Source organism: Dermacentor albipictus, chromosome 4 (assembly GCF_038994185.2).
Source record: "Dermacentor albipictus isolate Rhodes 1998 colony chromosome 4, USDA_Dalb.pri_finalv2, whole genome shotgun sequence".
Taxonomy (NCBI): Eukaryota; Metazoa; Arthropoda; class Arachnida; order Ixodida; family Ixodidae; genus Dermacentor; species Dermacentor albipictus.
This window is the reverse complement of record NC_091824.1, coordinates 100,299,299-100,312,675: the sequence shown is the minus strand read 5'-3', so window position 1 is coordinate 100,312,675 and position 13,377 is coordinate 100,299,299. Positions and strand designations below refer to the sequence as shown.

Here is a 13,377-nt window from a genome sequence, read left to right as displayed (position 1 = left end):
TTCGCTACTTTCTTCTGGAAGAAATCGTTTGCTTCTCGAAGGCTTCTCCACTTATGAAACCATAGGCTCCAAAGTGGGGCTCAAGATTTGTTCATGTGATGCTTCGCAAATAATTGCGGTATCAGCGTTTACAAGGACTAGCACTGGAGCACCAGAGATACGGAATACACAAGAGGACAGACGGCCAATCGGAAGAACTGTGCGACTTGGAGACGATAAACACCTCACCCTGACAACAGTGTTAAGAAGGTTATTTTTGTTTGTTTGTCACAGCAGTTATTTTCAGCAGTCACCGCAGTTTGTACGCAGCAGTCACTGCTCTCGCCCCATTCTCACATGCTCTTTCGTATTGAGCTGATGGTAAGACATGCCTCTTGGTGTTTTTGTTAAAACAAAAATCCACAACCTATCACTTAGTGAACTTCACAGAATACCCCTCGACACTTGTTCTAGTCGCTGGCAGGCTTGTGCTTCTCGCACAGTCTCCATTGTTTCAGGTTTCTGTCGTCACTCGAGAGGAGGACATTCAAAAACGTTTTCTAGACAAAGCCAAGCACCTCGTCTACTTTGCATTTCTGTGCTTTTGTGCTTCCCTAATTAAGAAGATGTTTTTGAATATACGCAGGGAAGCATATGGATGGGCCCAGAAGGCGGCGTAGAGACGGGCCTCAGCTACGGGTACTATTCTAGACAGAGCGTCGGCATGGGCGATACGCCTGAAGAGCTCCTGAAAGCGTTGAGGAACAATGACGTCGGAGGAGCTGCCCCCCTACTACGGCCGTCACTGCTGCTTTTTCTATTTGGTTCCTGCAGGGACAAAGCGTGGGCGGACGGGGCGATGGGCGATAGAGAGATGGAGAGCACGCACTCCGGTTGAATGGCACCATCTTCAGCGTGAATGGGAGAAGCTGGTCTGATGCTGTGGAGAGCAGAAAGCCCGCCGGCGACTTGGCATGCGCCAGCGAGGCGTCATCGCGACGCGAACATATGAGATCCTTGCTCTTTTCTTTTTTGGCTCCCTCGCGTTGTCTCGCTTGAATTAGCCGTGTGCTCCTTTTATAGAGTAACGCTCCTGCCTTCCCCCTTTCTTTGCCGTGGTCGCTGTTATCCAGACAACGCACGATGGAATTACAAAAGCGGCCGTTTTGCAACTAAGTTTTAATGCGACGAATTTTCATAGAGTCAAAGACCTCAAGTCAAGCGTCAAAATGAGTACGTGGTGCAAGCCTAGTAGTTGGCGGGAGCACTTTCTTGTTATTTGTGCTTTACTGATTCCTCTGGCCTCAGGCGATAGATATTTAGTAACCGCGCCACTAATTGCCTGTCTTCTTCTATTCTCTCCCAGTGAAGTCAAGAAAAGAATAGTCCTTTTTGTAATGAGCGCACACGAAGAAGTTGTGCGAGTATGAATACGCTGGCGTATATGAATACGCTCGCGCACAGATAACGAGAAACTTTGTGTTCAAGGCAGGGCCTAATGTTTCACAAGATGCATGCTACATTAAGCGTACAGGCGACGCGTATTTAAGAGTAATTAATCAATCTTGAATAAATGAAGAAGGCGACAAAATATTCAATCATAAATGTGAAGGAATGAACAGAGAATTGCAGCCGTCTCAGAGGCGAAAGAACTGAAGCAGACAGGTAATAACGAGGCAGTAAGGACGGAGCAACGGTGGTTATATTATATGCAAGATGACGTCAAATATGCAGTGAAAAATTAAGGGAGCACTCACTCTGCAAAGATTCTCGATCGTATTGCGATTATTCTTCGAGTAGTGTAGAAACACACCGTATTTCTGAAGTCACGTTTATTTAACATCTGTAGTTGGTTGTTCTCAAACTTCCGCTGCTTTGACTATGTGCGACACACTCTGGTATCGTTTCACTTTGGTATGGCGCTCGATTTACAAGGTCACCCGTCAGCATGCACGACGACATATGTGCGATGTCAACGCAGTGACGAGTATGGAATGACAAAGAAGGAATGACGTCGCTTGAACGACAGATGCCCGTATGATTACAACGGCATGACGACAATGAGACGCCAATTCATAAGCAATGGCGATAGCGTAACGACGATAGTATGACGACGATGACGACACACTGGCAATGGTATGACGACGAATAAATGACGACGATGGTAAGACAAGAGTTAAAAACAAAAGTTACGGCGCTAAGCAGATGAGGACGAAGTGAGACACAAACGACATATGTGGGCCAGATTTAAGTCATGAAGGTCAAGTCATGAACCAACTAGCTCAGCAACAAGCTTTGTTCAATCGTATGACAAAGGATGCGGGATAGGGACTGTCTGACGAAAATACAATAAGGACAATGACATTATAACTGTGGATACATCGCAATCGAAGGACAGCAGTATGATTACGATAGAATGACGAAAAAGGAATGACATGGGCGGATTGACGAAGACGGTATCACAACGGCACGACGGTGATGGACTGACGTTATTGAAGTAATGACAATGATAAAACGACAGCGTAACAATGACGGCACGAAGACGGTGGGACGAGGATGGCATGAAGAAGATAGACGGATGTCGAAGTTGGAATGATGATAATTTAATGACGGAGACTCCAATGCGACAACGGTATGACAACCAATGAATCATGGCGACTGCCAGACAGCGACGCAATGACGACGATGGCATGACATGGGCGACGTAATCACGATTGAATGACGACAGCAAACTACGATAGAATGATGAAGGCACTATGATAACGACGACATAGAGAGAATGAAATGACGCTGCTGAATTGAAAACGGTAGTGAAATGGCAGCGCGAAGCTGATGGCAGGATGAAAGTCGGCTGACGAAGCTGTAGTGATAACGATGCAATGACCATGACGGCATCACAACTAAAATAGCAAACCTAAGGGTGCAAGCTAGTATACACATGGGGTAGAAGGTCAGCGTAGAAAGGGTGACAACGACGGTGTATAGAGAGCTAGATCGCGAAGCGTGAATGATGACAATGGAATGACCACGATGGCATCATGACCACGAGCACATACCTGGTGGTGCAATCTTGTAGACGACTTGGGCGACGGAGTCAGTGTAAGAGATAGATAGATAGATAGATAGATAGATAGATAGATAGATAGATAGATAGATAGATAGATAGATAGATAGATAGATAGATAGATAGATAGATAGATAGATAGATAGATAGATAGATAGATAGATAGATAGGCTCAAGAGGCTGTGGTAGGCCAACAATGCTAATCCCGTTAAAAACATTTGATATAGGGTTGTCAAGGCCTCATCACTAGAATCTCTACATTTTCTGTGTGGATATAATGGTAGGTTGTCAATGCCAGGACCACTTCAATTACTGGCAACTGCAATTACAGTTGCCCGCATATTTATCGAAAACTCTTGAAATGTAATTTTATTTCGGGATTCGTTTTCTGTATACAATTGCATGTTTTATTGACGCGTTAATTCTTCAATGCTTTTATAATGAATAGATTTTACGAATATGAACAAAAATGATTCCGTATAACTAGTACAATATCACAGTGACAGCGGTTAGTCATTACTTTCAGTTAATGTAGGAAACTTGTTTACGTGCGGCGCATTTCTTTGCCTAGTCGGTGCTAAGGCCAAACCTAAGCGCGAAGGACAAGGACTGCGAGGGAAGACGAACACGACTGACAAGCGCTGTGTTTGACGTCTTTCGCAGTCCGTGTCCTTCGCGCTGTACGTCGTCTTTACCACAAATTACCAACCAGCCCAAGCAGCCACTCTTCACCAAACCTGAGGCCGTCCAAGGTCACAGAATTTGAAGCCGATGCGTGCGCATCTCTATGCGCCGCTCGCTGGCCCTTTATTGGCTCTGTCCCTCCTTCCTCCACGCGCATGCGCGCGCTCTCCCACACGCCCGCTTGCACACCGCCACTCGCTTCGCGCCTCCTCTCCTCGCTCCGCTCGCCGGTGCTGGCGAGCGGAGCGAGGAGAGGAGCGGTGCTGGCGAGCGGCGGTGCTCGCCGGTGCTCGCTGGCGTGGGCCTCACAGGTTACGTGGCTCGGTTGGGCTAGCTGTGCTATGTCGCACGTAGGCTTCGAAAGCATCAAGCGAAAAAGGAGCGTAAGAGTACAAAGGCTTTGCCGAGGCTGCAGTGGTGTGCGATGAGTACCGAAGGGACGAGGCTGTAGGCGAAGCGACGGGCCGATGGGGTACGCGTGGTCGCGAAGTGCGAGGAACAGAAGCGACGTGCGGTCAAAGAACAGCGGCACGCCAAGTTGACAGTCACTTACGGGACGCAGACGAGTATTTTCCAAAGCACCTTGTCGAAGATGAATTTTTTGAGGCTCGTAGCCTCTGGTTCTGATCTGACATAGTCAGGGTGTCATTGTCGGGGCACGGTGTCAAGACGTCCTACAACTTCTTCGATGCTTCGAAGTAAATCCCTGACCTGGCCGAATAGGCGAGTGTTAAAAATTTTAGGATAAGAAAGAAAACCAGCAGTTTCGCCGGACAGGCGAAGCATCGATGGGGACAGCAAACTTGCACGCGGCTACACGAAGTAAGACTAGTACTTTTATCGGCTGTATAAACTTGTAAACATTCGCTTACTGACTAAATTAACAAGCATGGTGTCATGCGCGCACCGGTAAACATAAACACATCTCACTCGATCACCGCGAGAACTCCCTGTTTAAACGTTGGAGTGAGGAAGCGTGGTAGCAGCAGAGAGCGAATTGCTTCAACGAGCAAACTGCACACATGCTTCATGGTGCGTCTTGCTTCAACGTGAACTAAGCGTCGAAAGCACAGCGTATAGGAAGCTACCAGCACTCGGTGCACTTTGTAAACATCAGAGATCGCTTTTGAGATGAGGCTCGCGCGACCGCGTCCTTTGTCAACATCCCAGATCGCTTTCAACATATGAGCGCCCACGTGGCGAATGCAGCAGCTGCCGGTAGCAGTAGGCTAAATCCCAGTTTGACCTTCTGAACTTGAAGGTCAGCCTGACGGAACGAGACGCTTTCTGGCTTTGTACCTGGAGTAGTTAAGTTATCGATGCGCCCATACATGCACACAAACACGCACACGCACGCATACACATAAACACTCACAAACACCCACATGCACGCAAACGCACACACATGCACGCAAACGTACATGCACACAAACACGCACGTACACACACAAACACTCACAAACACCCACATGCACACAAGCGCACATACATGCACACAAACACGCACACAGATATACACAAGCACGCACGAAAAAGAAAAGAGCCTGTTTTGACTCACCTGTGCCTTTTTTCTAGCACAAAAGTTTATTGGGTTATTCGGCATTCATCCTTTACAGAAGGCGCACAAGCTTGCGAAAGTTACTCTTTTCACGGTATCTCTCGGGCCTTCCAATGTGTCAGTGCACGTGGAAGATTGCATCAGCGTGTCCAGTATCTTTTTTCCCCTTGTTTTAATTGCGCGTTAGAACAGGACATGCTTATCCGAATGCTGCAGCTAAAGTCCCGTCATTTAGTTTCAAATGATAAATATAAGCCTGAAAAATAATTCTGTGTAAAAATATTTTTTTTGTACACGCCACGCGCCAAGAAAAAAACAATATTTTATCGTATGCTGCGTTTACGAGCTGCCTTTTGCTGCAAAAAGGCAAAAAAAAAAATAAAACGTTTCGCAGCTAGCATTTGTCTTCAATTTTCTGGTTATTTACACTACTTTATTATTTAGCAATCCTTATTACTTTACTTTAGTGGTGATCTGGGGCTTTAGTGTAGAACAAAAGTCTACTTCGGAAACCTTTTTCCCCTTCTTGTTCTGACTTGCAGATTGCTCAACATTACTTTGGTCTCGAAGAAAATATCTGACATTCCCATCATTCTGTAGCAAAGAACTACGCACACTTTACCGACCATAAGCGCTAGCCAGTGCTGAGCTTCTGAGGATTTATTTTTCACTCTCTTATATGCTGAAGAAAAAGTACGGCTACAAAACAGCAAGCATATTGAAGAATTCTTCTGTCAGGTGACGAAAGAATGAAAAATGACTCCACAAGAGATGAAAAGGAACTGGTCCTCTTAGAACAAGGGCGCTAAAGATGATTCGTACGATGCATTTTGTAGTCTATAACGTTAAACAAAAAAAGAAAAGCAAAAATGCTGAGAACAATACCGTCAGTTCACGAAAGAAGCTGCTGAAATATGAGATTCTTAGAGTTCCGATGACAGCTTTAGAAATACGAACCAGTGATCAAACTTCAAGAATGCGTTCCTCCTGACTGAAAAAGAAAAGAGGTCTCGTCAGAAGATAGTACCAGCAGACCGAGTTTCCTATCCTAACTCCAAAAAACTAATATTTTACATGCAGCACATTCTTTTGCCAGTCTTCCCCCACCCTCTCCTCGCGATGAGACTGTATCAATATACTCGAGAAGGTATGTCAAGCTAACTTTTCTTTGGTAAAGCGCATGTAGAACAAAGATCAGCTTTTTGTCTTTCAACTGCGTCTAAAGTTGTGCATAAGCGGGTTTCAGTTTTTTTGAAGATAGAAAAATAGGGATGGCAGCTCGGCATTTTTTAATAGTGGCTGGGCCATTTTCTTTTCCCTCTAGCAGTTGCCTTTAGCGTATTTGTTGTTGTTTGTTTTTCACTTAAAGAGTTTTTGTATCCGCGAAATGGATAATGAATGGGTGGTACTTAGGAAATAAGAAAAGGATGAAAGAAGAAAGTAAAAAAATTATAGAGGGACAAAGCGCAGGCATCGCAACGAAACTTGAAAGTATGTTCCACAAGATCAGCAAGTAACGAACATTTTCACGGAGTAGTTATAACCTCAAAGAATACAGAAAAACGACACAGAATAAACGGCACCCTGTCAATGACTGGGTCAAGCGGCTGCACTACAATGAGCTCTTTCATATGATATTGTAAGCCTAGTCATTTACCCTAACGAATGTTTTGTTTGCATAAGAAATGCGTAAGATCAGTTTTTGTCTGAGCGCCACAGTGACCTGCTCAATAACTTTTCTCATATTGCTTCCCTGGACGAGGCGAAGTTCACCCTAATTGATGGATAGGTTTGTCTGTGATATGATGAAATTCATAGTTCTCTGGTCTGCAAGATGCATGAGTCAGTCTCCGAAGATGTACACGTTGACAACGCAACACACATTCGCAACTGACGATCGACCCCAAATTTTTTATACTTTAATTCGAATAGAGGCATACGATTTACATGCTTTTACTGTGCGCGGGAGCTCGGAAGCGAGCATCGACACAAACACCGTGGACACGACCTAACTATCGGTATCGTAAATCTCGGAAGCCATGTAGTTGGTTGATTAAGTTGCGCACCCTCCACTTGATGACGCAGAATTGTGGTTTATTTCACAGTGCAGTTCACGTTTTATTTCGATCAGAAAATTACTTTATGTATTTTCAAGCTACTTCGAGTAATACATGTTAAAGCAATATTGAGATAGAGAAAAGTAAAATTACAATGAATTGTTTAATTCGAGCACCGCAATTCGGAGGTCTTCCATCATAGCGGTGTATACTTATTGGTTAGAACCCCACAAATGTGAATGGACAAGCCGAAGAGAAGCTTCAACTTTGCTCAGGTAAACAATTGTTATGTTGCATGACTGGGATCGCCAAGTGATGTAAAGGCGTACATTGTAGTGCAGCTGCTTAGCACAGTCATGAACTCAGGGCTGCTGCGTTTGCGCAAATGACACCCTAATGGTATTGACCGAGGTTTCGGCAATGATACGGGACCGCTTGGTAAAAGTTTATAAGAGAAAGTAAGCGAAAGAAAGTGAAAACTGTATATTTATTATTCAAACTGCCTAACTACGAAGAGACAATATTAGGCAATATACATAAACAAATTTAAGGCCAAAGAAAATTTGGAGACATCGAACGATTAAGAATATTATGGGAAAATTTGAGGAGAATCTAAGTTCGCATGTGGTCAGCCTTTCTTATTCAGCGTTACTGATCTGGTAACCACTGGGTTTTGTCTCAGTGGTGACTGGACGCAAAAGACGACGAGGCACGCTGTTTATCCTTATATCCGTAATATGTACTTCTAAGACTTAGTGGGAATAAATAAGTTGTTTACTGTTTTTTTGCTACCTACAATGTTACTCGCTAAAAGCATATTGTAGAGCGCAATAAGGTTTACAAGCATTTTCTTCTTTCTTTGCGGGTAGGAAGAAGACTAGGAGCAATAGTTCTTGCTCGGTTTGCTTTTGGGTACATTCAAGGCTTAGCCTGAACAATTGAAAAAAATCAGATTTCATATTTTAAAATGCTCTCTTTGATTCACTGAAACCATTTGGTGAACTCGGATAGTGAGCCTATAGGAAAGTTTTCTTTCCATCGCAAGTAAAACGCGGTTGAGAAGTATAATCGCAGCACCAAATTCAAGGTATGGGGTTATTGATTACAACGCGGGCAAATTCGTGAAGGAAATTCAAAAGAAGCTTCCTTCTGTCGGATGTCTTTTTTCATATTTTTGGTTCCCAGGCTTCGAGCATGATATTAGCAACAGCATCAATGTTAATATGGGTATAAGTGGTGATAAAAAGGGGTAACCAATGAGAACACCACGTACTTTTCCCGTTAGAAGCCGGTCATTTCAAGCAAGACTAAGATATATATATATATATATATATATATATATATATATATATATATATATATATATATATATATATATATATATATATATATATATATATATATATATATATAATGTATATGTATAATAGAAGCTCGGATTATGAAAGGAAAGTAACACCAACAAGCCCGAGGCTCAAAGCAAGTGTCCAGAATACAGCCCTAAAAGCAACGGGGCAGCCTCAAAAACTTAAGGAAAAGCTAACTGACTTCTCAAAAGCAGGATAAAGAAAATAAAGAAACAGAGGCTGCTTCATTATGAATAAGATGAGTGACCGAGACTTGCTATGAATCAGAAGAAAATGGGATGGAAACGAAGACGAAGCTCTGGTCAGCTGGAACAGAAAGCAATCGAGGACAGTGTGACTGAGCGTCTGAAAAGAGGAAAAAGCAAAATAAACGAACTCGAGAGTGACAGGGAGAGAGAAAAAGGAGGCGCAATAAACTGGGAAATAAATGCGACAAACGAGCGGCCAGGTTTGACAACGAGAACTTATTTTTTTATAGTGGACCTTGTGAGAAAGGTGTTGGGGATTCTGAGAAGCGCTCTTGCAAAGAATAAATCCGCAAAAGAAAACGAGAAATCAGAGAAAACTAACACAGAAACTAAATTGCAATAAAAGTAATAAAACGAAGAACTGAAGGAATGATTGGTGGATGCTTCGCCACTCGCTGCACTGCGACCTCCGTTGCGGTCCGCTGCCGATGGCGGACGGAGCAGCGCCTTTAATCTTGCTTGCCGCTTTCCCCTATTGGTTCCGATCTTAAAACTTCCTTTCGTCAATTTATTCGTTTGTTTGTGTGCTTTTATGGTGCGAAGTGATTTGCCTTGCCATTCCGTTTTATTTTCCCATTTGCTTTCTACAGTGTACTTCGTCTTCAATGCATGAACTGTGCACAGAGAGAAATAGCATAGTGCTACAGCAAAGCGCTGAGTCTTCTCGAATGCCCTAGGGCCCGCCAGGTGGCCGTCGGCTCCATTTAACATATTTGTAGCACATTTCTCCATTGTGCACGGTTCACCGTAGTCTCCTTTGCGGTCACAACTTTAGATAAGAAAGGTTTGCTGCTACCGCTATTAAGGGGTGCTGTAGAGAATGCCACTCCTCCTAGTGTCTGTAAGACACGGTATAGGGGCTGGTAGACTTAAATTGGCTCAAAAAAAAAAGAAAGAAGGCTCGCAGGCTTCAATCCGTCTTCTGTTACTATTGCTGTTACTATTGCGTTGCTATTTTTTGTTGTCGGAATAACAACATTGCTCATTTACTGTTACGTGCCCAAAGTAAAAACAGAAATGATAACGTTAAATTTAGGTCCCACATGCCGAGGCATTCGACACTTTCTACGAATGACGTAACCGTCAGAGCGAACCAGTTCCAAAGCTAGCCGTTACAAAATACGGCCCCGAGTATACTTTTGAGCTCTAAGAAACTGCACATGATTAAGAAGCTTTGGGCAAAATATAACGTCATGGTTCAACTTATAGAGGAACAAAAGGTCTTATTTAATAAGCTTTGATTTTAGAGACGTGTAATAATAATAATAATAATAATAATAATAATAATAATAATAATAATAATAATAATAATAATAATAATAATAATAATAATAATAATAATATAATGATGATGATGATAATAATAATAATAAGCCGCAGTGTTGGTGCAGTGTCGTTGGCGTTGCGCTGCTAAGCCCTAGAGAAAGGGATTAGGTGTCAGCTGCGGCAGCCGCATTCCTCAGGGGCGACATGCAAAAACGCTCGTGTACCCTGCACGGCACTCACGTAAAAGACCCCAGGCGTTCAGAATCAGCCCAGATTCTCCCACTACGGCGGACATCATAATCATATCATGGTTGTGGAACGTGAAACCGCAGTAATATTATTTTAAAAGAATTTAGTTATTATGATCGCCCATAGCATGATGCCTACAACAAAAAATGCCTGTCACAGACTACGACACTGCCTAATGATGAGTGGTTTTTCGTTGCTGGCATGTACAATGAACAAGAGGACTGAAATCAAGCACGCGTGGGAGACAGAACAAAAGATATCCACAGAACGGCGAGAAGAACTGCGAACGCTAGGTGCAAAAGCAAACACAACTGTTAGAACCCGTGTGAGACAAATGACCCGTGATTTGAAGAAAGCTAAGTCTATGATATGGAAACTGCACGTATAAGACAGTATACTTAAGTGTTGCCTGGTGTTTTGGGACCTAAAGAGGGTTTTAAAATAATAATGTGGTGCATTTTAGAACAAGCCACAAGAATTTGAAATGACAGAGGTGCTTCAAATTCACTTTACTATGGCCTCCAACAATCACATTTCTGGCATTTCAGAAAGAATTAGACAAGAAAAGAGTTTCCGCTATTACATGTTGCTCATTCAGGAATGAAAAAGGACTTCAATTCTTCAGATCACGGCAGTGACATTAGAACTGCTGCGTCTGTGTCGAGACGCGTTAAATGAATGGAATGTAAAGTTTTTGTAGAAAATATCAGTTAAGTCGACCTTTGCCCTTCAATCCTTCCCCAGCAAAATAGTCATACCCGCGAGATGGCTTAGCAGTGATGGTGATGCGCGGTTAAGCATGAGGTCGCGGTACTGAATTTCGGCCGTCGCGGCCGCGTTTCGACGGGGGTGAAATACAAGTACGCCCGCGTACCATGCATTGGGTGCGAGTTAAAGAACCCCTGCTGGTCAAAATTATTCAGGAATGTCCCACTACGGCGTGCTTCATAATCGTATCAGGGTTTTGGCAAGTAAAAGTGCAGAATTAATTTTTTTAACTCGTGCCCGATTACAAGAAGTGATGGAAAATGATATTGAAAAGTCTTAGCGATAATGCAGACAGCAACAAGCACAACAAAACGTAACCACCAGAAGGCAACAAGAAGGTTTTTATATTGTTTGGAAAACTTTCTTTATGGGACACTCAGCTGAGTTCCTAAAGCTACATATGAGTCACCATACCTTTTTTTTGTAAGTCAGCTCCAGGGCGTACAGCAGCGACATGGTTCAGAAACTAACTGCAACAAATGTTGGTAGATAAGCAGCAGCTGTCCAACCAGTTCAAGCAGCAAGAGGAACACGAAGATAGTAAAAGGCAACCTAAAAGAGCCGAGTGGAGCTTGAGAATCAAAGATGGAAAGCGGCAAGTGGTGACGAAAAGTTATCAGCGACCGAACGAAAGCAATGCCAAAGCACCTCCGGGAAAGCCGACAAGGAGGCATGTCTTGATCGGAGACGACATCCGTCGCAGTGTAACAGGCGCAGATAGATGCTAACGAGCAAAAGAAAGCCTCTCCCAAACAAGACCTTCGACTTCTTCAGTCTGCAAGGAGGCCCAACGAGGTCCATCTTGTTATGATGGATGACCAGAAAACGCCAATACTAGGATATTAAATGTCGCTCACAGCCGGCTGTGTTTCTTCGATCCTCCTCTGCAGCACTCCATCTTATGAATCAAACGATCATCGGGAGGCGTTGACATTTCTGCTAATGGTCACTACTTCGTTGCTAGGCGTGCACATGCCTGATGCCGCGTATCGCGGCTTCCTAGTCAGCAGGGAAACACCTAGAACATCGGTGAACATATTTTGGGAGGCGGGATGTTGGGACGAAAACCACCGCATTGTGCGGTTTTTTACATGGAGAGCTGTTATACTTGTTTGCTTTGTGCCAATTCGTGATCTAAAGTATTCGAGACAGGTGTTTCGAGACAGGACGTTCGACGAGACATGTTTCTCGGTAGAGCAGATTTACGATCTAGTCTTCAGATGCTGCATTTCAAGAGCTCGCAAGCATATGGCATAAAGTACTGGTATTTTTATTGTTATTAATTTGGGCGTTTCTCACTCATTTAGTGCTCAAGTGCTCAAGTGCTTAAGTGCTTGTTAGGCTTTGATAAGCAACTTCCCAATTAGCTGTAAGCAATCTGGAACCTTCTTGCTGCCGCCGTAGCGTATAGTCAAACAGTTTAATGGTGAAGCTTTTTAGAAAAACAACGTAAGTGCAAATTTTAACCGTTATTTAGCGTACTGTACTGTGGCTGTTGGTTGTTACTTTATGTCTACTTCTTTAATTACCGCACACATTAACGTAGCTCTCGGCTTTACGTAAAATATTTTGGCTGGAATACTAATGTTCCAGTCGAGTTCATACTCATTTATGGTGGGTGAAGGTGTTATAATGTAATATAATCGCACTTGAACTTGACACGGTCCACGACGGCGACGCCGACGGCGCCCTGGACGACGGTGATGGAAATGCGTCTGGTAGATGCACCTGGTAGTGCACCTGGTACCTGGTAAATGCACCTGGTAGTGTAGATATTATGGCTTGTTGGTATAACATTTTGCAGTTTTGTTCTGTAGTGCAAATAGCACAAGGACGTAGAAGGATAAGCTATTACAGAAAATGCTGCAAGCTCCAAAGACAGAATACTGATTGAATGACAAGATAGACCCCTATGATTAAGGGCGGAAATAGAAGGTGATGGATACTGTCACCATTTTCATGTGGCTTTGTTTTAGCACTGCATCAATGTCAAGCGCGAACATCCTCCATCCTAGATCAATCACTTCAAGGTTACAACCCGGGAAAAAGATTTAGGACGTGTGGAAAAAAATGGCTTTTACTGATGCCTAGAAGTATATTTAAATTGTTTTCCTTTTTTTTATGTATCAGGCAATGC

At 43.4% G+C, this 13,377-nt stretch overlaps 1 long non-coding RNA gene across 2 annotated transcripts in view; it reads right to left on the bottom strand.

Moving 5' to 3' along the window:
- The window catches only part of LOC135904591 (uncharacterized), a 161,074-nt gene that overhangs the window by 29,894 nt on the left and 117,803 nt on the right, over positions 1-13,377 (bottom strand). The window lies entirely within an intron of this gene.